The sequence below is a fragment of the Mus caroli genome, unplaced genomic scaffold (genome assembly GCF_978045245.1).
Source record: "Mus caroli unplaced genomic scaffold, Mus_caroli_1 scaffold_13, whole genome shotgun sequence".
In the NCBI taxonomy this organism is placed as follows: Eukaryota; Metazoa; Chordata; class Mammalia; order Rodentia; family Muridae; genus Mus; species Mus caroli.
In genome coordinates this window covers 4,711,817-4,732,916 of record NW_028227268.1, presented here as the reverse complement: position 1 = coordinate 4,732,916, position 21,100 = coordinate 4,711,817, and the positions used below count along the sequence as shown (strand labels likewise).

Sequence of the window (21,100 nt, the reverse complement as noted above, 5' to 3'; positions counted from 1 at the left end):
GAGGAGAGAGGGCCAGGGTGGGTCTACTGTCCCCACTCTGAGGGTGAGTAGGGAGAGAACAGAGGGAAGGTGAGGTTGGTCTGGAAGCCACAGAAGAGGCAAACGTTGGTTGTGCGCGCCTGCGATCCCTGTACTTGGGAAAAGGAGGCATGAGACTCGTGAGTTTGAGGTTAGCCTGGACTACATAGAGGCAGAGGCGCCCTACCTCAACAAACAAACAAACAAACAAACAAACAAAGCAAACCCGCTCTCCACACCTGCCATCCAACCTTTCTCGGAGTGCGTTTGCTGTAGCTATAGGAGGTGCCTGCCTCACCCTCCTAGTGTGCCTGCAAGACACATGAATCAAGTGTGTTCCTGCCACGGCGTTGGCTCCCGTCCCTGGCTCAAGCCATCATGTATTAAGGATGCTGAGGCCAGGGGGCAGGCTTGTGCTGTGGGTAGGCACTGTCTGCCTGGGGTGAGGGGAAGATGGTGGAGAGGTAACCAAGTTGCTCCATGAGGCAATCCTGTACTGTTCAGACCTGGGCAATGCCTGTTTTGCAGTTACACCGTCCTGATTCCACTATGGAGTCTGTTGGGCCACACAGCACACTGTCTGGTGACCTGGACCTACCCATTTGTGTACCCGAGCACTCTGATCCAATCTGGTCTGCATGCCTTATCAGGATCACGGCCGTCCTACCAACGGTTGCTGCAGACCCAGGCTTACCTGTTCCCCCCTGCCCCCATTTGCCAGTCATTGAGCCCAGCTGTCTGCACCGTCTCCTCTAACACTCTTAGAAACTTAGGAGGCCCAGAGTGGCTGAGTCCCCGGCCCATGGTCACACAGCAGGTGCACAGCAGCCATAGGATCCAAGCCGGACCTTTGACTCACCAGAAGTCTTGCGGCAAAGACATATGGAAAGAAGCCAGGCAAAGAACAGCTATGGTGGCCTTGTGTCAGGGATAGTGACCTGTAGCCTGCGCTGTGGGCATGCAGTCCCACTGCAGAGATGATGCTGCGGTGAGAGAATAGGCTGTGATCTCTGGGTTTCTCTGTGCCCACCTACAAACAGTGGTGCTTCCTGGAATCTTCTGGTCTCCTGTATGGAGTCTATACAAGGGGCCCAAGAGTCCCAACCCTGGCTGGTCGGCAGACACCATGCTCAGGGGTCAGTGGTACGGTACAGGCAGGTCTGTGGTTATGCTTCTTCTCCCGAGAGGACAGAGACCGTGGGTTGCTCTGTTAGGGTTGATGCCCTGCACACCGGTCTCTAAGAAGGGTGTGTCCCTCCCCACCTCCTTAGCTGGGAGTCAGGCCTCAGTCCCTGCTGACCGCCGTCCCAAACAGAGGGAGAGACAGTGACATTGGAGACAGGAGCTGACCCAGTGAGGGTGCAAGCCACCCTCCCTTAGCGCAGGGTACTCCACCCTACCCTCCTCTGCCCAAGCCTTAGTCACTGAAGCCAGCAGAACTCTCAGGAGCCCCTGGAGGGCTTGACCCAGAGGACTCCACAGAGCTGGCCTTGGACAGCCTGCCCTCCTACAGCTTGGGGTTCCCGCCATGCCCGCATTTTTCCTGGGGTTGTCATGCCTGCCGGGGTGGAAGAACCCCAGCAGGCTGCGGATGAATCAGAGAATGTTGACACAAACCCTGGCTGAACCCCAGGGCTCTTTGCAGCCAGCGGTGGCCGTGTTGGAATTGGTAAAGGGACCACGGTGGCGCCTGCCCTACATCCAGTTCTTGGCTCTAGGATGTTTCTGAAGAGTGATTCTCATCTCAGAGAGTTGGTGGGGAAGACTAACCAGCCCAGGCCTGCCAGCGGCTCTCTGGCCAGCTGCTATTTGTCAGGCGAGGCCGGGACGGACGCCAGCGCTGCTGGAAGTGCTGTCTTCTCATTGGAAGGCCCCTGCTTTTATCTTATTATTATAATTGTTGTTGTTATTATTATTATTATTATTGAGACAACACTCTATGGACCAGGCTGGCCTAAGACTCAAGGCAACTCTCCTGTCTCAGCCTTCTAAATGCTATGGGGTTGCAGGCATGCACCATCCCACTCAGCGGGAATTTTAATTCATTTTTTTTAAATTTGAGGTGGGCTTTCATGTAGCCCAGGCTAGCCTTGAGCTTCTGATTTCCCTGCATCTGCCTGCTGAGTGCTTGGATTAACTTCCCGGGTGTGCACCGCCATGCCTGGCTCGTGCCGCTATGCATGTGTGTACTTTTACATGTATTTATTTGTGTGTAAGTGCACAAGTGGACATTGGAGGACAACTTTAGGGAATAGTTCTCTCTTCCAGCATCCGGGTTCCAGGGCCACCAGCCCTTTTGTTCCCTGCTTGTTTTGACTTCATTAGGACATGTTCCATACACCAAACTGTCTTTGAACTTATGGTGATCCTCCTGCCTCTGCCTCCCAAGTGCTAGGATAACAGGTATGCACCATCGTACACGGCTTGGGATTTTAAATTTAGGTTAATTTTGTGTTTGTTTGCTTTTGGCTTTCTTTGAAATAGACTCTCTCCTAGTCTGGGCTACCCTCGAACTCATTATGTAGCTGAGGTTGTGATTTTGGTGATCCTCCTGCCTCCACTTCCCAGATGCTGGGGCTACTTGCATGTGCATCACGCCTAGTAGGATTTTTTTTTTACATTTTAAACAAATGTGAGCTCCCGGGCTTCTCCCTGGTGTCGCCTGGGGATGCTCTGTCTGTTCTTTCTGCTCAGCTTGGAAGCAAGTGGGGATGTTCTCAGCAGAGGCCGTGGGGTCTGAGCTAGGACCGGTGCCTGCTGTCCTGTGTTGGTTGAGCAAACCCTGGCTAGAGGAACCCTGGCTTGCTGTCCAGCTCTGCCATGGGCCAGGTCTTCCTGGCAATGACACCCTAGCCAAGGTAGGCATCTGTGTGTAACAGGCTCATAGCAACGCCTGCTCCTGAGACCGTGAGGAGAGATAGATGAGTTTGCATGATATGACCTCAGGACAGGCGTCAGGAAGAGTGTCCGACCTGTTTGTCACTGCCAGCAGATGCAGCAAGAGCTCCCTTTGTGGTGTCTGTCCTTCTTGCCCTCCTCCTCCTCAGCCAGGCATCCATCCCTCCACCTACCCGTCCGTCGTCCATCCGCCCACCCATCTGTCCATCCGCCCACTCAGGCTGCAGCTGAGATGTGGGAATGTTGAGCCACACGCAGAACAAAGCGCTGCTCCCTGGCTTCCTGTTTCCGGCTGGAATGTGAAGTTCTTGGAGACTCTTGCTGTGTCACCTCTGTCCTCGGGGTGGGTGGACAGAGGAAGGCTCTCTTGCCGCTGCTGCATGTCAGCTTTTAGCTGCTTAACCCTTCTGTGCCCCAGTTCCTGATCTCACTGCTGGGGGCAGTGGAAGGATTGAGTGGGGCTTAAGGAAGTGGGGGGATGGACAGGAAACAGTGGCTCTTACCAGCAACTTGCCTGGTAGTTTCCCTTCTCAGCTTATTCTTGGATCTCAGGATGCTGACAACTGACTGCTCTCCCTGGCAGCCAGCTAGCGGGGGTATGGACAGAACCCCAGGGACGGATGGAGTTGCTGACTTGGGATCTGAGTTGCCATCTCAGTCTCTGTTCTCACAGAGAGCAGCCTGCTGTGTTTCCTTTCCCCAGGAGCCCCTATCCCTTGGCTCTCAGAGGGGACTGTCCACTTAAGGCACTGCCAGTTCAAGTCAGAGGATCCCCTCCCTTCCCAGGGTGCACACCACCGTCCGTAGCTGGATGTGTTTAAGCTTCCGGCAGCAGAAAGCTGGCTCCAGATGGCTTCAGCTGCAAGGGAGAATTTGCTGAAACTCACAATGAGCTGCTCCTGAGCCTAGGCTGCCCAGGGATGTCATGAAGGACCCCTTCTTCACTGTCCTTGGCCACCGTGTGAAGATCCTCCTTCTTTGGGGATCTTCATTATCCGGAAAGAGAAAGCCCTCCGGGAGGCCCAGGGTGCACAGCTGCTGCCTGTTATCTGACACCAAGACTGATGTCTTCAGCCCTGGAGGAACAGGCAAGAGGTTCCCTAGCACATGGGGGCCTGGGCAGGAGAGGCAGGGCAGCATCTGCTCAGATGGTCACCCTGCCACAGGGGGAGCAAGCAGGACAAGGCTGCCCTTGCTCTGGCCAGACCAGTGTAAGACCGAGTGTCATTTAGCTGCCACAAGGCACAGGGCTCCAACTGCTTCCCAGTCACCCTCGAGCCTGGCACGGCCTCCCCGGAAGCAGCAGCTGTGCCCTGCGCTGTGACTGACGCATCGGCTTTCTAGGGCCTGAGAGCAGTTGGGCTGAGACTTAAGTGTGACCAGTTGCCCACAGTGGGCTGAGATGCCAACACCATGGAGATGAGCGAGCAGAGGGAGAGAATCACTGGGCTGGCGGCGGCTGATCCTGTGCGTCCACAGGACATCTTTTCCTCCTTCCAGGGTCCCCAGCCCAGGCACTGGCCCTTCATGTTGCCCATGGGGCTTGCTGTGTTGCTCTAACGGTCCTGCACATGCTCACACTTGCCATGTGAAATGGTGCCATGTGGTATTGATTAAGCCCTTCCTTCAGTTCAGAAGACCCCTTACCTGGAGTATACCCTGTGGGACTCCAAAGCCATCTTGCTGTCCTTAACTCCATGTGGGGAGAGCTCGGTCACAACAGTCATCTGTCACCTGTGCGTTCTCACTTGGCTACAGCTCTCAGGTTTGCCTTTTGTGGGCTGGTGCACCATGGTGTGACTCTAGGGGGCCTGTACTGTGTAACAGGGTCCTTCCCTCCACAGTGACCTGCTATCTGTAAACGTTTCTTTGGGACATGACTGTGCTGTGGAGAGCAAGATCGGCTGGGGCTCTGCCTCTGGCCCCAGCATGTGGCTGCTGTATGGCTAGGGACAGACACTTTCGCTCCAATAGGCCCCTCAGAATTCTGGGTAGAGAGGATAACCTTCCACCTCAGTGGGGCTGCAGAGGCTGACAGAGGATCTCCAGGGCTTCATGGCTTGGCTCACCCTTGTCTGGGTTTGTAGATTGCAGCCAGTCAATTCCTATTGGGCTGCACTCTCTCTTCACTGGTAGGCCGAGCCACGTGACCACTGGAGGCAGAAATTCGAGGGCAGCTGTGTACAGTACAGGGCCAAGGCTCAGGTCCCAGAATGCCCTGGGCACCATGACTAGAACTGAAGCAGGGGAGAGAAGCGTGGGTTTGAGGAGGTCAGAGAGTCATGGTGCTATATCCTCACATCCGGACACTGGTAGCCCCAGGCGTCCCTGTGGTCTCTGACTCAGAAAGGTCACCTCTTGGAACTAAGACTGGACTCCAGCTGTGGCTGCTTCTAGAACAGGCAGGGCTCAGAGGAAGCGGGGACCTTACCTTTGGCTGCCAGACAGTTCCGGGCACCAACCGAGCCAGCTCTTCTGAGCTGCTGAGCTTAGGCGAGGTCTGTCGGATTCATGTGGCTGATAGGCATTAGAGCTTTGTGGTCCCAATGTGTTTAAGGGCCCTTTACCTACAGTAAGCACCTCCTTGAATCCATCGGCCCTGTCCTATTGGCTCTTTGCCATTATTAGTGTTTCACAGAGAAAGGATGAAGGCACAGAGAGGTCACACGGCTGTTGGCTAAGGCAAACTGATAGTTTAAATTTGGGCCTCTTCCCTAAGCTCTGTCACTGACTTAGTGGTGTGGGAGGTGTATTATTGATAATTGGCTTCCTAGCTTTCTTGCTGTGGTGGTGTGCACCTTGGCTGGGAACAGGAAACCTTGAGGGTGTGCCTTGCACGAAAGGGTTAACACACACACATACACACACACACACACACACACACACACACAGAGAGAGAGAGAGAGAGAGAGAGAGAGAGAGAGAGAGAGAGAGAGTCATACACAGAGCTTTCCCAGGGCCAGGGCCGGAACAGAGGGGCCTTATCTGCAGAGGAAGGGGTGGGTGGGATGTGGGACTCTGCAGGCTCCTCTCTACTCTCCACTCTCAGCTTCAGTACCTTCTGTGGGCCAGCTGTTCAGAGCTCAGTCAGAGGGCGGAGGGGGGACCCAGCAATGTGGGATTCATTACTGGGGTTTGGCAGAAGAATGAATCCCCTGAGGTGGGGTGGGGGTGGGGCCTCCTGGAGTAGAGGTCTAGAATGGGGGATGGGAAGGTCCCCCCCCCACAAGTTCCCCCACCCCTTTCCTTTTCCTGCACTTAGAGCAGCTGTCTCCACTGATGGAGTCTCTTCCCTGAAGGGGTGTGGCCTGGCCTCTTTGGCCCCTGCCACCTACAGCCTGTTGAGCTATAGTGGCCTCTTGGGTGGAGGCCCGGGCGGAGGATGGAGGACAGAGGGCCGTGAGCATCAGTTCCTCTGCCTTGGGAATAACTGAAAGCAGCACTGGGGCTAAGTGCGGGAGAAGGCGGGGCCCACTGTGTGGGGCAGAGCTGAAGAGTGTCCTGGCTGCGTGGCATGACTACACCTGCTGTTTGAGCACTTGGGAGGCCTGGATTACATAGCCCAGTCCCAGGCTGGCCAGAGTTACACAGCAAGGCACTGTGAGGAGAAAGAGAAAGCCCGAGTGTTATGAGGCCAGAGGGAGTGGGGGTGGAGGGTCTAGAAGCTGATTGTTTGTGCTGATTGAAGATAGGCTACAGGGCTAAAGCACCGTGGATGAGGCTCAGGCACACATAGGTTGTGTAAAACCACCTGTAGGAAGTAAGACCAGAGTGGCAAAGCAGCTTTCCAGAGGTCACACAGCTTAGCCTTGGTGCCTCACTCATACAAATGGCTCCTGGTGTAATTCAGAGCTCCTTGGCCACACCTCAGTCACCGAGCCCCAGCAAGGCCTGATGCAGAAGTGGTTGGAGCACCAGAGGCAGAGAGAAGTGAGACCTCTGTAGTAGCCCTGAGCCTGGGGCCAGAGCACAGCACTGTGGGAGTGAATGAGCAGGCTGGGAGGGGCTGATTTGTACACACGCACGAAACTGACTGTTCTCCCTCTCAGATGGGACTCGAGGCCTCCCTGCCTGTGAGGGGTGGGGCTTCCCAATGGTTCTAATGAGGGACCTCCATAGGTCAGCAGTCACACTACTAGCAGGCCAGGTACCACCCCAGGAGAGCCTGGAGAGACTCACACATCCAGAGTGGAGAATGTTTGTGAGTTTTTTTTAAAAAGATATATTTTGTTTAAAATTTCATGTGTATTGGACACCACGTGCATACCTAATGCCCACAAGGGCCAAGAGAGGGCATCAGACCCCTCTTGGAACTCTGAGCCACCACATGGGTGCTGGGAACTAAACTTGGGTCTTCAGCTCGAGTGGCCGGTGCTGGGCTATGCCATCTCTAGCATGGAGGACTCCTTTAAAAATACTTTACTGATTTATTTATTATTATTATTATTATTATTATTATTATTATTATTATTATTATTATTTGTGTGTCTGTGTACATCATGATGCACACATGGAGGTCAGAGGACTTTTTTTCTTTTTTAATTTTTGTCCCCAAGCCCAGTGGACAATTTTGTAGTCATTTCTCTCTCCACCTTTATGTAGGTTCCAGGGATTGAACTCAGGTCAGCAGGCTGCTGTAGCAAGCACCATACCTGCTGAGCCACCTCACTTACCCAGAGGGCCTCACTGTCCCCCAGGTATATCCTCCTGCACACCTGTAGACTTACACATCTTGCCTGTGGGGCAGCCAGGCACCTGAGAAAGCAAGCATTGGCCATGGCCACGCCCCAGGTCAGAGGTCACATTGGGAGCAGCCAGCTCCTGCTGGATGCTGACGAAGGCTGACTTTTTTTTTTTTTTTTTTTTTTGACAGGGTCTCATTATATAGTTCTGGCTGTCCTGGAACTCATTATGTAAAGGTCCTTGTACCCTTGGCTTGACTGTGGTGTGGAAAGGATTTTAGGCTGAGCCTGTGCAGATTAGAATTGGTGTTTATTAAGACTCCAGGTTTGAGCACTGGAGTCAACAAGTGTGGGTATGGGCTACTTAAGAGGGCCCTGCTTAGGTGTCTTTCCGAGAGCCATGTGTCTGGTTTTTCTGAGGAAGACAAGTCTAAGAACTGAAGTCGGGTCATGCTGTGGTTTCACAGGGTTAGAGCTGATAAAACTAAACCCCGGGTTACAGCCCGGTACTCAGGAGTTAAGATCGTTTTTTTTTTATTGAAAGTGAAGTTCATAGTCTTGTTTGTGAGATTCCCAGAAATTCGGGGTTCACTTCTGGGAACAGAGTCTAGCCATACTCAAAGGGTGTACACGCTCAGGCCTGAAGCACGGCTCATTGCTAATTCTGCATTCTTATTCAAAAATATCTCTCTATAAAAGGAATGTGGTTTCCTTGTTAAAACCGTCAATGCAATGGTGTTAATTTCGCAGAAATTTTGGACCGGAGACTTCAGACTCCAGAGGGAGGGCTCCCTCTCCTTCCAGTGTCTCCTCAACTGTGTGGCTTTTTATACTGCCTGTCCTATCCCAGGACCTCTTGGCTGCGGAGCCCACAGCATCTGCTCGCTGTATGGAGAGCAGGGCTGTAACTGCCCAGCAGTAGGGTGCTCAGGTGTTCATGGGATACGCCCTGCATACATATGGGTACCTTACCAGGTGTCCAATAGAGATGGTGAGGTTTGAGAGCCACTCTGAAACAAAGGACAGATAGAGATGGTCACAGATCTGGACTGGCTCCAGGTGCCCTGCACACCCCCCCACGTGGCAGCATGAGGGTGTGAGACACCACACCTCATCTTAGAGATCACAGGGATTGGAGCCCAGGCAGGCAAACTCAGGTCTGTGGTCCAACCCTGACATGTCTGCTGGAATCAGAGTCACCCATGGCCTTGCTCCAGAGGGTCCTTCACAATGGGGCTGGAGAGGTGTCCCAGCTTTGCAGTGTGAGAAAAGCCAAGCCAGAGGAAAAGGAAGGACCAAGAATCTGGAAGGATAGGTAGAAAATGCTAGAAAACAGATTCAACCCAGAACCTGCAGTTAGGAACCTGTGGACACCCTGACCTAGTTCAGCTTCTGACCTCTGGCTCAGAGAGATGACAAGCTGGTGTCCATCCATTAGTCACCAGACACACAGACAGGAAGGTGACCGGATTCTGGAAAGCCTGGAGGAATTCTCTGGTGTGACTGCAGCTCTGGAACTTTCTAGATGCTTCTAGATTACTACCAGCTCAGGCTGGAAGACAGTTTCCCTTCCCACCTCTGGAAAGACACTGGGAACAAAACTTATAGTTCCCCTTTTCACAGGTGGAGAGGCCCACCTGCTTCCGTTCTTGACTGGGGTGTTCTTCTCAGGCTTGCAGTTATATAGACAGGGTCGTGAAAAGGTCACAGGCCCGAGTTCCCGCTCCTCATCTGAAATACTCTTCTCCCTGGCAGCAAAAAGCCCTCAGGATGTCAGTCAGTGTGGACAGACCTGAGACCCTCTTGCTACATGTCATTGTCCACACCCCCCATCCTCACTCCACCCCGACCCCCAGTCTCCCTCTCTGAGCCCCACCTGTGGAATTCTGCTGGCTCCTGTGGCTGAAGATGCTGGGCCTGTGACAAGAGGTGCCTGTGGTCCGTTCCTCCCTTCTCGGAGAGCTCGCTTTTGCCGGTGGCCGTGAGATGGCGTCTCTCTGAGTTGAGCGGGGAGTGCATGGAGCAGCTCCATGCGGCCCAGCCTCTGTGATCATCTTGTCCTGGACTGGACATGCCAAGGGGCACTCTGACACTTGCCACCGCCATGTCTCTAGCCCTTCCTCCTCCCTGACACCCTGGAGGGACTTCCCCGGGACCTGCAAAGCCTTTGCCCCTTCAAGTGTCTTACCTATGAGGTCTAGATTTGAGAACTCTTGTTGCCTCCAGTCACCATCTTGTGCCATCTTGACTCTATCAGCTGTACATGGTACAAGTGTGTATGTGCCTGCACATTTGAGTGGAAGCCAGAAGGGGGGGTGCTCTGTCTGTCACTCTACCCTTGAGGCAGGGTCTCTCACTGGGCCTGGAGCAAGGCTGGCAGCCAGGGAGCTCCACGATCTCCCCATCTCTGCTTCCCACAGCACTGGGGTTCTAGGTGCCCGTGTGACTTTTATGCTAGTTCTGGGAGTCAAACTCAGGTCCTCGTGTTTCTGTAACAAGTGTTCTCACCCGCCGAACCATCTTCCCAGCCTGTCGTCTTGACTTTTGTGTTAGGGCTTGCGTCTGTGAGGCACCCAGGTCTCCAGCCTTTGTACATGGGGTTGAAATTCTCAGTGGGGGCAATGTTAATGCTTTTGCACGTGACGTCACCATTTCAAGCCCAGACACACATAGCTGGCAGGCAGAAGTTTCTACTTACTCCTGTCTTGCAACAGGGAACCTTGGTCTGTGCGGGCTCACTGCCACACCCTTCTTCCTAGCTGCCTATGACCACGCCCTCCACCCTCCTCCCCATCCCAGGAGGCAGCTGCTCATGGATCCTCCACTAAGCCAGTCTGCCCATGGCATCTTGCCATTCTCCCCTAATGTCTGCCTTCCTCCCTAGCAGATGAGAAACCCCCTCTTAGAGAGTTGCACGCTCGCCCAGTTAGGACTCTCACACTCCTCTGTAACTCATAAACAGGGTTGGTAGCCCCAGGCCAGGCACTTTTCCACAGAGGATACAGAGGTTACCCAAGGGGGAGGTGGCGAGTGTCCCAGCTCTGAATGATACCCTCCTAGGGTCTCATTGCTCTCAGGCGAGCGTAGCACAGCTCTGAGGAGAGTGTGTGTGTGTGTGTGTGTGTGTGTGTGTGTGTGTCCACATTTGGTACTAAGCCAGCAGTTCTCAGTCCCAGCCACACATCCAGGAAGTCTCCTGGATGACAGGGGTCCTGCCCTCTGTAGATGGGGGTCCCATCCCCTGTAGGTATTACATGGGCAGTGCTGTGTGGTTTAGAGTGAGACTTTACTGAGTCCATTTTTAGAGCCCAAAGGGACAGCTCTCCCTTCCTGCTTCCCACTCCCATCACCCAGGCCTGGGGTGCCTTTGGACACACCGAAACAGGTAGTTTGCCTTAAAAACCAGCACCTGGCCAGGCGGTGGTGGCGTAAGCCTTTAATCCCAGCACTTGGGAGCAGAGGCAGGTGGATTTCTGAGTTCGAGGCCAGCCTGGTCTACAAAGTGAGTTCCAGGACAGCCAGGGCTACACAGAGAAACCCTGTCTCGAAAAAACCAAACTATACCAAAACAAAAAAACAAACCCAGCACCTGACCACCTCAGGTATGTAGGTTCTGTCCTGGCTGCAGGGTGGGAAGGCGAGACCCTGTCCTGTCTGGTGTACCCAATCTGCCACCCTTCTCTCTACACCGAGGAGCCCACAGGGCTAGACACCTGGATGTTTTTAGCCTCGTCTGAGCCGTGGAAATCTGTGGGCCTGGTGGGGGTTTGGCTGCATTTGGTCGGGGTGAGGTGAAGGGCCTGAAGGATGGGGTGGCAGCGTGCTAGAGTTGATCTACAAGGTAGGGTGGCAATCACACTGAGGTAAGACAGTTGGCTGCAGACTCCAGGGTCACACCTCAAGTTAAGATAGCATACAGTGTCACAGAAGACAAGAGGCTCATGAAGGCTGACACGGGTTTTGTGAGTTTGAGACAAGGTCTTGTTGTGTAGCTCAGGCTGGTTTCAGAACTCAATCCTCCTGCCTCAGCTGGAATCACAGATGTGCAACACCATGTCCTGCTTAATGTTAGCTTTTCGAGAAGGAAAAAGGCCTGTAGTTGGATGCTGCTCTCTGACAGGGGTAGGGGTGGGGCTCCTCAGAAAGAAGGAAATGGGCCCTTGCCGCCTAGGGCCACAGACTTGCTCTGAACTCTGTTACCTAGGAAACCAGGAGGGGGCAGGGCTTGCTGAGTTAGCGGCCAGGCCTCCAGGCCTTAGAGAGACCCAGGCTGGGGGTGGAGGAGTGTCACCTGTGGTAGCGAATGAACGGGGAGAGTGCTCCCTGGAGGTGGTGATGTCTGGGAGACCATGGAGGCCAACTGAGGAATAGGGTTCTTAGGAAACAGTGCTGGCTGAGGTTGGATGTGCCAGGGTGCAGGGGTACTCAGACCCAAGGAGGAGTTCCACTGTAGTACTGGAAGTTGTGCGGGAAAAGGAGGGAGACAGGAAGTAGACACCATTGTGGAATCGAGGAATGGATATAGGGCCACCAGCTGCATGGGGCGTGGCAGGAAGGGGCTGCTGTAAAATTGCAAAAGCTAAGCATTAGGGCTGGGGGGACGGGGCCCTGGAATCTGAAGAGGAAGGTCCCAGGACTGAGGGGTGCAGGCAGGGCCTGAGCAGTAGGACCTAGTATCTCAGGCATGTGGGTTCTCCAGGAAGAACATGGCCGGTAGAGGGAGGAGGGGTGTGGCCTGAGAGAACCCACTAGAGAGATGGATCAAAACTGGGCAGGGGTTGGAACCAGAAACATGGAAGAGGCAGAAGGGAGGGGAGATCACACCCGGAAACCAAAATGAGATGTGAAAGGGAAAGAGATCCCAGGATGGTCCCGCAAGGGCTGCCTCAGGCTGGGTGTGACTGGAGATGAGCCAGTGGGGAACCTCCCAGAGTGAGCCCTGGTGATACATGGTGGGCAGAGGCCAGATGGCCAGCCAAGAAGTGAGTGGGTGCTGGAAAGAGGGGAACATGAGTGGGCCAAGGGGCTGGGCTATTGAGAGTGGACAGTTGGGGGAGGCTGGGGGTCAGAGAGCCTGCAACTCTGCTCTGGAGATTGGGCTGGCATCAGTTCACCTGGGCCCAGACAGGACCTGGAGTGGTACCTAAACACCCAGAACCTGTTGCAAGCCACTGTTTTCAGTGGTAAGATGCTCTCTAGGGGCCTCCCCCCCCTTAATCCTGCTTCTGGCCTTCCCTCAAGGCCATTTGGCAGTGTCTCCCTAACTCAGGGACGTGTAGCCTTGAAGGTACATGTATAGGACCCCAGGACACCCATACTTGCCACATAGCAACACTTGCAAGTACCAGCCCTGCCTCTGTTCTCCAGCGCTAGACCCTCAGAGGGGTGGACGGGGGAGGGGTGGTGTTGTTCTTGGCATTCAGTTAGAAGCATCTGCTGTACTCCTGAGCTGTTGCCTGGGTGGCTGGAAGACCGTGGGCAGGAAGGTGAGCATTGTGCCTAACCAGAAGAGAACAGGATGCACACGCACACGTGCGTGCGTGTGTGTATGTGTGTGTGCGTGTGTATGCACGTGGACCACGACCACGCGTTCATACGTCTCCTTTTCCTGCTGGCTTGGCGCTGCATGTAGAGTTGAGCGTGGGTGTCCTGTGCTTCCTGGCAGGTGTCACCCTCCGCAATAAGTCTGTACGAGGCTCACCATTGCTTTCAGGGGAGGTGGAGACACCTGATGTCATCGAGAAGGACCTTGTGTGCTGTCCCCAGAGCCTGGGAGCCCGTGCAAGGACTCAGCTGGGGGTGCGGTGGGGAGTGGGCTTTTTAGCTGCCACACCTTGGCCAGGTGCCTGGAAAAGGGGCTTCATCAGTTTTGGGATAAGGCTTGGTAGATGTGAGCCCGGCTTGGGAGTAAGATCCCAGGAGTCCTCGAGGATCCAGAGGGATGGCTTGAGAGAGTGAACCTGCCCTACTGCCTAACCTTTAAGCTCCTGTGGGCCACATGAACTTCCTATGGCTGCGAAAGTGGGTTTGTGCAAACCGTGTAGCTTGTACACACAGACATTTATTGTGTTAGGGTTATGAAGGTCTGAAATCTAAGCCAGACTGAAGCCAGAGTGTGGACAGGTGGGTTCCTGGAGGGCCTCCAGAGATCTGTCCCTGGCCTCTTCTTGCTCTGGTGGCTCCTGGCACCTCTGGCTTGCTCTGATGATCTCTGCCTCTGTGGTCACCTCATATGCTAATCAGGCCTCCTCTGTCTCTCTGTGGTCCGGGACACCTGTGATTGTGGCTGGCCCATCTGGGTCACATTCTCTGTCACTCTGTATTCAGACCCAAAAGTTGCCTTGGCGTGTAAAGTCATGGCACTTTCAGGCCGAGGACAGGACATTGGTCAGCCTGGTGTGTCTTAAGACATGATAACTTCTAAGGCATAAAATGCTAAAATAAATTGGGTCAAGGAAACTAAAAATGCATCTACTTCTTTAAAAAATTGCTTTTAAAGATATGGTTTCCTGTATTGCCCAGGCTTTGTTCCAAGGCTGGCCTTGAACTCTGATCTTGGGATTTGCCACCACTGGTGGGTTGTGTGGTGCTGGGAGGATTGAACCTAGGGCTTCTTGCACGCTAGCAGGGTGTCCTACCAACTCAGCTGTGTCCTTAGCCCAACTTCCAATTCTTTTTTTCTTTAAGCACATGTTTTTCCAGCTGGGAGTGGTATATACCTGTCATCATGGTACTGGGGAAACTGAGGTTGGAGGACCCGGAGTCTGGGCTATCCTGGGCTTCCAATACACGTGCAGTGTAAAGCAGTCCCCCCCCCCATCCCTGGTCGTCATATAAATGGTCTTGGTTCTGAACTGCCTGCGGGGTCTTTTCATCACTATAGAGTGGGAACCCCACATCCTAAGGAGCCAGCACCCTTGGTAGCCAGTAATCTGCTTGCTCTCACTCTCTGAATTTTTTTTTTTTGTTTGTTTGTTTTTTTTGTTTTGTTTTGTTTTTCGAGACAGGGTTTCTCTTTATAGCTCTGGCTGTCCTGGAGCTCACTTTGTAGACCAGGCTGGCCTCGAACTCAGAAATCCGCCTGCCTCTGCCTCCCAAGTGCTGGGATTAAAGGCGTGCGCCACCACGCCCGGCTCTCTGAATTATTTTTAAAGTGTACTCCTGTGTGACTTTAGAATAAATAAACACAGCTTGGCACGTTAGCTGTTGGAAGGCTATACATGGGGCGGAAGCCAGTGTGTGGATGGAGACCCAGGCACCGGAAGGGCAGGAGTTGAAGTAGCCTGGGTGTCTGTCACCTCCTCCTCTCTTGCTCTTTTCTGCTTCGGTACCCCCGTCCTCCTGAATCCAGCTGATGGGACCCTGGCTTGCTTCCTTCCCAAGTCTTCCTCATGCCCAAGCTTCAGGGGCCTCTACGCAGAAATGGCTCTGAGCTCCTCAGCCCTGGGTGTCTGGCAATGCACAGTGAGCCAGACCAGCAGCTGGCTCCCCCTTGGTTGGGCTTCTTCTCCCATGCCCCTTCAAGCCAGTGTGAATGAGAAGGGACATCCAGGAGCGAGCTGATGGTATCTTTGGCACAGTCTACATGGTGTGGGGCCAGGTATTCATTGAGTTGATTCCTTACGACAAACTCCCCTCTCCCTGACAGTGACCCTGGGGACACGGCTCTGTATCTCTGTGATTTTTATTTTACTTTTTTTGAAGACTGTTGTTCCACATAGCCCAGGCTGGCCTCCAACTCACCATGTAGCCGAGGATGACCCTGAACTCCCCCTCCACATGCTGTCTTGGGATTACAGGAATGTGCCACCATGTCCTGAATATGAAGTGTTCAAACCAAGGCTTCATGAATGTCATGTAAACGCTTTACTAACTAGCTACTTCCACTTTCAAAGGGGAGGGGGGAGAGTGGGGAGGGAGGGAGAGAGATCAGGTCTCAAGCTGGAGAGATGGCTCAGCAGTTAAGGGCATTTACCATTGTTCCAAAGGACTGAGGTTACCCCAGCATCACAGGGCTGCTCACAGCCATCGGTAACTCCAGTTCCAGGGGGATACAGCCCCCTCTTCTGGCCTCCTAAGGCACTGCACACTCATAGTGCACAGACATACAGGAAGTCAAAATACCCAAACACATAAAATATAAATAAATAAATAAATAAATAAATAAATAAATAAATATTTTAAAAAGGACAAGGTCGGCCAGGCGGTGGTGGTGCACACTTTTAATCCCAGCACTGGGGAGGCAGAAGCAGGCAGATCTCTGTGAGTTCAAGGCCAGTCTGGTCTACAACGTGAGTTCCAGGACAGCCAGAGCTGTTGTTCTACAGAGAAACCCTATCTGAAAGGACAAGGTCTTCTGTAGCTCAGGCTGGCCTCTCATGAACCTGAGGCTGGCCCTGAACTCCTGTTTCTCCTACCCTCTACTCTACGTGGCTCCTCAATACCCTTTTAAAACCTTTGATTGGTTGGCCGACTTTTTTTTTTAAAAAGTATTTGCGTGTGCATAGGTCCCTGCACAGGAGTGCACATGGCCCCCTCGGAGCTTGTGTCCCAGGCACTTGTGAGCTGTCTGACATGGGTGCTGGGGACCAAACTCCCAGCCCTCCTCTGGAGCAACTGAATGTGCTCTTAAACACAGCCCCTCCAGTCTCTGGACAGGAAGCATGGCTTCCATGAGCTGGGTTCTCTCCACCCCTAAATGTGGCTTGTAGATCTGGTACTAGAAGTGACCAGGCTCTCCAAGAAGACTTCTGAGTCAGTGGCTCTGAACTGAGAGCAGTAATGGGGTACAGGGTAGAGCACCCCTCTAGCCAGCACATGGGACTGTAATGCCCCAGCCTAGGGCTGGTCTGGGCAGTGTGGTGCCAGAGGCTCTCTGGATTCCAGTGTCTTAGCACGGAAAGGAAGAAGTATGTGAAATATCTCTGCCATTTTCATGTTGGTGACATCTTGAACTGATAATATTTTGGCTCTGTGAGATCAATTAAAGCGGGCCACGTGGTCCCTCCTGTCGTCCTCCCCCCACCCCCAGTGGTAGCAGAAGTTTAAGGTTCCATCTGTAACTTGCATCTTGGGCTTTGTGCCAGCGGGTCTGATGGCACTTGAGTGGCTATCAGGCTGCTTCCTTGGGGATGGATGGGATGGCCTGCTGGGGAAAGAAGCCTTAGAAAGCCCCTCCCTGCCCCCTTCATGCTCTGGAGGACGCCTCTCCCCCATTTGGTGCTACTGAATGAGACTCTGAGCTGCACAAAGTCACCATGTACGGAGTGCCATGTGCTACCCAGGCTGGCAATCTGGAAAGCTCACTGGAGCTGTGTACAGGGGCTCCCAGAGAGCTGGAGGCTTAAGTATGGGGTGTCAAAGGTAAAGGTTCAGAAGAGACGAGACGAGGCCCTGTGCCCCTAGAAAGGAGAGCCAGTAGGGCAGTTGGCGGTCCGTTGGTCAGCTTTGACATGGGTTGATAGGAGTCCCTCTACTGAACTGCCGGGGCTGGGTGATAAGGGAGGGGTGGAGGGGGAGCACTTCCTGGTTTGAATGGACCTGCTGCTTCAACTGTGACTGGAGTTGGTGTATCAACTCCAGACTGGGAAGGCAGATTCCTAAGATGCGGCGGCGGCGCCCTGGGGAGGCCTGGGGCTCCTGTGTTCTGCTGGTAGGTAGGGCAGAGTCGCGCTGAGGATGGGATAGGAGAGTGTGCACACACTGTGAGAGGCTCTGGGGCATTCGTTCCTGCAGACTGGGGGATGGAGGTCACATGGGAGAAATCTGTCACTGGCCCCAGGCCCCTCCAGAGTTACTACAGGCTCCTCTCCCCTTGAACTAATTGCTTCTGCTCAAATCTCACCCCCAGCACTCCCAGTGTGGGAGCTGGCCTGGGGCCACTGTGGCCATGCCTGAGCCTGGGAGTGACTCATTCCAGGTCAGAGGTTATAGGGTCTGGCAGATCCCAGCATCCCAGCATCCAGGCCCAGCCCCAGCCCCAGAAGTATCCACTCGTATTCTTTGGACCCCCTGGCTCATCACTCTCAGGGTCCCAGAACATCATAGGGCCTGCAAGGAGTTGGGGGAGGAGTCTACTGACTCATTGCCCAGCCCCCACGGAGGCTCAGGAACAGTGGGAAGAAGCAGGCGCCAGAACACAACCGGAGTCCCTGAGGCTCCAGAACAGAGAGTCAGGGTGAGCCAGCCCCAGCCCAGCCCCAGGTTCTGGCTTCCTCTCTTGCTTCTCCCTCCTTTGGTTGCAACCAGCAGAGCCCACTTAAGTAAGTTGGTCGAGCTGTCTCAGCTGCCCAGAAGCCTATGGGGGTGAGGGGATTGGGAGAGGGCGGGGCCTACCAAAACACTGAAGGCTGACGGAAGACCAAGATGCATGCCTGTTGTCTGACGGGTTGGGGTAGTGCCAGGCCAGTGTACCATGTGCAGGGTCAATCAATGTACCATGTGCAGGGTCAATGGAAGACCATTCTGGCTGGGAAGAGGGTGCCGTGATTCTGGATTGGCACAGACTTGGGCAAACATCGGTTAAAGGGTAGGGCTGCATGGCTCCAAGGACCATACTGTACCTCTCTACGTAACAGCGCCTCCGCGGATACCCTGTCATTTTCCTCTTATCCCCAGACTTGCCCTGCTGCTGTCGCCTGCAGCCGGTGCACCTCTCCCCGCCTCCTCGCCCCCTCGCCCTGCCCCTTGTAGCAATTCCCCAGCAAGCCTCCCTCCGCAGGCCGTCCTGAGCCCTCCTACCTCTCTGCCCCACATTCTGGGAGGCTCCTTGTTCCGAGGCCACAAAGCCCCTTTGATCCTCTGCTCGGCTCCGAGCCATGTGACCCGGTGGGCGGGCCGCAGCTCTCCAGCGTCCAGGCAGCCCGACTTTCAGCTGCTGGGGTGAGTCCTCGCTCTTTGTTCTTCCAGCCCCTCACAGTTTGCTCCGGGGGCCTCCAGGTGGTGGGGCTCGCCTGGCCGCCCCGATGGGTGCATTGGGGCTGGGATCCGGGTAGCCCCGGGGCCTGGGACTCTGATTGGCAGACCGGCCCTGGGTTCCTGGGAGAATAGGCGGCGGGATGCCGGGTCTCCACGCGGGAACCAGATTTTCGATCGCAGAATAGAAGAAAAAGGGGCTTTGTGTGACCACAGCTATCTCTTTGTGAATGTTTGGCCAACTCCACCGAGTGGTGAAGAGTGTCTTGGAGCACGTTGCCCCCGCAAGGGGCTCTCTGACTTCTAGCCGGGGCAGGAGCAGAGGTGTACTGGAGGCTTCTTGCAAAAATCTCTCCACACAGAGTTATCAGCTTCTAATAGTGGGCGGTTTCCAACGCTGGCTGGAAATTAGTTCCTGCGGGCTCTTACAAAGGTGGCATATTAGAGACCACACCGGTGCACTGTGGTGGGACACCACCATCAGACCCTTGTATTCTCTGGCTTTTGGTGATGTGCTGAGCCCAGGAGGGTGTTGCTGGGTGGGGTGGGGGTTTGGTATGCATTTGTTTTGCTAGAGAATGTGCAATGGGGGTGTCTGCCTTCTGGAGCCTTGTGTTGGAACCTGTGCTCTGTGTAAGAGCCAGGGGCAAGCAGTGTCCTACAGCAGGCTCTGCAGCCGAGCAGAGACGAGAACCTGGGCCAGCACAGAATGGTCACTTGCATCCAAGCACAGAGGGAAAGAGGCAAATGCCTTCCCCTCCTGGAGACTGCCTGAGCTTCCGACCTACTGTGCGCACCCCCACCCCACTCTAAGGAAAAACTGCCAGCTCTTGGTCAGAGGTCTGTAGAGAAGATCTGCTCCCCAAGAGAAGTGTGAGATTCCTTTACTTAGAGAAAAAATGTATCACCCGGAAGCAGCCCAGTAGTGGGTTCTGGCCGCTCTGTGCTGGATAGAGTTGGAATTTGGTTCAGATCTCACGTGGAAAGCCCAGAGGACAGTGAAGATGGGATCTCCTGCAATGACGTAGGCCCCCCTCATTCACTCTCTGCCTCTAGCATCATGGGGCCCTTGGGTCGCTCACCAGGGGGCTCCATTTTAGCAAATGTGCTTATTAAGTCCTCTGGATAGGCAGCCAGCCTCCACCCAAGGCCTGCTCGGGGAGGCAGTTCACCCTTCTCTTCTTGGGCCTCTTTCAGGGTACGAGGTAGAGGTAGGAGGCAGCTTTGAACTTATGGCTGCCCTACTGTCTCAGCCTCCTGGATGAAGGGATTATAAGTGTGCACCTTTAAAACTTGGGCCTCTGGGAAGGAACCTGAGTTGTAGCTGACCTGGCTGACTCTTTCGGTTTCTGGGCATTCTTTACTGGTTTACCCCAGGTTCTGTTACATCTACTGGAGCCTGTTCATATATATGTCTACCGGGTGGGCCCTGTGGTCATCATGGTGACAGCTCAGCCGGTATGCACAAGAACCTACTGTTCGTGGGGTGAGGTGGTAACTACCTCGGTGGAAGCCAGCTCCAGAAAGGAGGCCAGGTTCCCAGTGTGGATTGTCACAAGAATGAGATAAGTCTCCATGCCAGGTCTAAGTGGGACCTTTTTGGGCCTGTGGCGTCCTCTGACTCCAGATCCACTGCCCTCCAGCTCTGGGACATGGGTCAGGAGTCCCCTACCCATTGGGCAACCACTGTGCTATTGCCTGTCATCCCCGCCCCCTCCCTTCCCTGCCACAATATCCTCCCCAGCTTCCTGTTGTGTCATTGCTCCTGTCAGATAGGGTGGCTCTGCCGGGGCTGAGGCCCCCTTGTACAGAGAGGGCCCCACAGCCTGGGACAGGCAGCACAGATTCCCTGCCTGTGTCAAAGGTCTCTAGGAAGCCAGCATTGAAGCTCCATTTCCGGTCTTCCATTCCTCCACACAGTACTGTCTCCACTGGCTTTCCCACACCACCCCGGAAGTTTCTAGGCTTCCTCTCTCACTTGCTGGCCCTGTGTGTGGGAAGAACAGCTTTATTTTAATGCATGTAGGCAAAACCCCAGTGGCCACTGGCAGAGGCTAGGTGGGCCTCCTTGTCCTTACCATCCCCCTTCCTCCATAGACTAGGCCGATATTGCCAGTTGAGCTTTAGGAAATGGTCTGGGAGTGGTGTCCCGCCCAGAGGGTCCCACTTCCTACAGTTTGGTCTTTTGAAAAGTTTCCAGCCAACTCTACCCTTCGCTCTCTGGGTAGGCTCTGAATAAGCTCTGAGGGCTCTCCCAGTCTCTCTGCCTTCCAGCACTAAGCTTTGATTTGTTTATTGAGCACTGGCTCTGTTCCTTGGGCAGGTAGGGACCTGCCCTCCAGGAGCAGCAGAGCCTTGGACTCCTTCCCAAGGAAGACTTCTCAGGGTGGCTGCTGTGCAGCGTAGCATCCTGTGTGTTCTGTGAGTGGGGTGGGGCTGGGGGCTTCTACCTGCATCTGGGGAGGTGGGCATTTCTGTACTCCACACCTGAGACCTCCGCCTGCCAGGTCTCTGCAGCCGCTGCTGCAGAGTCTCCACCCGGCCCACTTGGCTGCGTGCTGAGCCCACCTTGATGCCTGAGGGTTGGG

General features: G+C 54.3%; 1 protein-coding gene across 7 annotated transcripts in view; it reads left to right on the top strand.

The window, feature by feature from the left end:
* The window catches only part of Septin9 (septin 9), a 160,132-nt gene that overhangs the window by 113,856 nt on the left and 25,176 nt on the right, over positions 1–21,100 (top strand). The window contains exon 1 of one of the 7 annotated variants that reach the window (XM_029484179.2): positions 17,703–17,860. The exons of 5 other annotated variants lie outside the window; for them this stretch is intronic. The gene's annotated coding sequence lies outside the window, so the exon portion shown is untranslated. Of the gene's footprint in view, positions 1–17,702; positions 17,861–18,359; positions 18,480–21,100 lie in introns of those variants that run through there. One more of the 7 variants, XM_021175476.3, reaches the window with a different exon arrangement.